Raw genomic sequence first — 2,843 nt, forward strand, 5'->3', positions numbered from 1 at the left:
TAATTACTCAGATCAGTTTTGCAATCTCACCACCAACAAGCTCATATCCATTAACTTTAACATCATTACCTATGTATTATTGTAAGAACCCAAGAATGAAGGTAAGAGCAGAAGTCCTATTGGAACATACGAGGCCTTTCCTATTTATAACCACCCCAATCAATTTCATATATATGTCCAGTCTACGCTGAAAACAATCAATGGATCCTACTTCTTTTATCTTACGCGGTAATTGGTTCCACAAACCAACACCCCTGTTACTAATGCAGTATTTACCCAGGCATTTCCTAAATCTAAACTTATTAAATTAATACACATTGTTTGGTCTTGATACTTTTAATACAATAGTAATATCTCTGTTGGTTTGTCCATTCATGAACTTTTACGCATTAGAACATATGAATAACGGTAAAAGAAAAAGTGTTTCTGGCTATATGAGGAAGAATGAAGGGAACTGCAGAAGGCCTATTGGCCCATTCGAGGCAGATCCTATTTATTTTCCACGTTACATCATTCATATATGAATTTCTAACCTACGCTTGAAACAAAGAATCCTACTTTTATTATGTTACACGGAAATTGCTCAACAAATCAACAACACTGCTACCGAACCAGTATTTGCCCAGGCATTTCCGAAATCTAAACTTATTAAATTGATACACATTGTTTGGTCTTGATACTTTTAATACAATAGTAATATCTCTTTTGTTATGTCCATTCATGAAATTGTACGCATTAGAACATATGAATAAAGGTAAAAGCAAAAGCCTTACTGGCTATATGAGGCAGAATGAAGGGAACTGCAGAAGGCTTATTGGCCCATTCGAGGCAGATCCTATTTATATCCAGGTTACATCTTTCATATATGAATTTCTAACCTACGCTTGAAACAATGAAGGAATCCTACTTCTATTATGTTACACGGAAATTGCGAAACAAATCAACAACACTGCTACCAAACCAGTATTTACCCAGGTCTTTCCTGAATCTAAACTTATTCAATTTATACCTTGTTTTGCAAGTTCGATGTTGTGTGACCTATTAATTCCTTATTATTATTCCCTTTGGTATGTCCATTTTTCTACTTCTAAACCTCAATCATGTCACCTCTAAATCCTTGCCTTTCCTGTCATTAAAATTTTATCTTAGTTAAATCTTTCTTCATATAAAAGGTTTCTAATTAGGGGAGTAAACTTTGCCATCTTACGCTGGACACGTTCAAGTGAATTTATATCCATACAATAGTACGGAGACCAAATTTGATATGCATAATATAAATGAGGCCTATCCAGAGTAAGATATAGCTGAAGAACCACACCAGGTGTCTTGTTACTAACACTTCAATTGATAAATCCCAGCGTCCTCTTTTAACCTGAACTGCAAAATATAAATGGGGCCTAAAATGAGGAAGATATAGCTGATGAACAACACCAGCTGTCTTATCACTAACGTTTCGATAAAAACATGAGTCAAATTTACCTTATTACGATCATTTATTCAATGATTTTTTGATCATTCCAAATTTGTCCTCGTCTGTGTCCCTTAAGCAGACTGGTCGTTGATGTCTGAGGAGTGCATTTAACGTGTCTCGTGTTAAGCAGCTACGGGGAAGGATTATCGCTACATAGGTCTTCCGCAAATTTCGTTGTGTCCCTCACTAACTCGAGCTGCATTCTTCTTTTGAGGTTTCTCAACATAACATATCGGTGCAAGCCTTTGTTGCGACGCCTGAGTTTCGAGATCTTAGCTGCTGAGAGCTCCTATTATTCTTACTTGCTCCTTAATCATCAGAAGCTTGTTGGGCAAGACGAAAGTCTCCACAGATGGCTTTGTCTTGACCATGGCTACAGCAACGGGCGAGAGTAAGGCAACAGTACAGTCAGGAGAGGACTGATCAAGGAAGTGAAGCTATGAGTTGCGCATGCGAAATTATATACTATATCTAGTCAGGTGAAGTCTGGTGATATGCAATCGTGACCAATAGAACGAGGGAGAGTTAACTTTGTCCTCCTTCGCTGGACGCTTTCTCTAGTGCATTCACGTCCATTGTACATTATAACGACCAAAACTGAACTACAGAAATATAACATGAACAATTTGCTACCGAAGAATAAGTATTTCATTACTAACGCTTGGAGAAAAAAGTTCTTTGTATCCTCTTTTTCCTATTTCAAACATGAATGCATTAATATACGCAGAAATCACAATAGCGCGATGCATCAAATGAACAAACCCACAAGGGCAATGATGAGGGTTCGAGCGTACGCCAGGGATGATCCCATCATTCCGTAGCCCTCATTACAGCGATTGTGGATTTGTTTGTGTAAGCATTACTTTTTTGGTATTGCATTCTTACTGGTCGTAATTACTCAGATCAGTTTTGCAATCTCACCACCAACAAGCTTATATCCATTAACTTTAACATCATTACCTATGTATTATTGTAAGAACCCAAGAATGAAGGTAAGAGCAGAAGTCCTATTGGAACATACGAGGCCTTTCCTATTTATAACCACCCCAATCAATTTCATATATATGTCCAGTCTACGCTGAAAACAATCAATGGATCCTACTTCTTTTATCTTACGCGGTAATTGGTTCCACAAACCAACACCCCTGTTACTAATGCAGTATTTACCCAGGCATTTCCTAAATCTAAACTTATTAAATTAGATACACATTGTTTGGTCTTGATACTTTTAATACAATAGTAATATCTCTGTTGGTTTATCCATTCATGAACTTTTACGCATTAGAACATATGAATAACGGTAAAAGAAAAAGTGTTTCTGGCTATATGAGGAAGAATGAAGGGAACTGCAGAAGGCCTACTTGGCCCATTC

The sequence above is a fragment of the Procambarus clarkii genome, chromosome 53, assembly GCF_040958095.1.
Source record: "Procambarus clarkii isolate CNS0578487 chromosome 53, FALCON_Pclarkii_2.0, whole genome shotgun sequence".
NCBI lineage: Eukaryota > Metazoa > Arthropoda > Malacostraca > Decapoda > Cambaridae > Procambarus > Procambarus clarkii.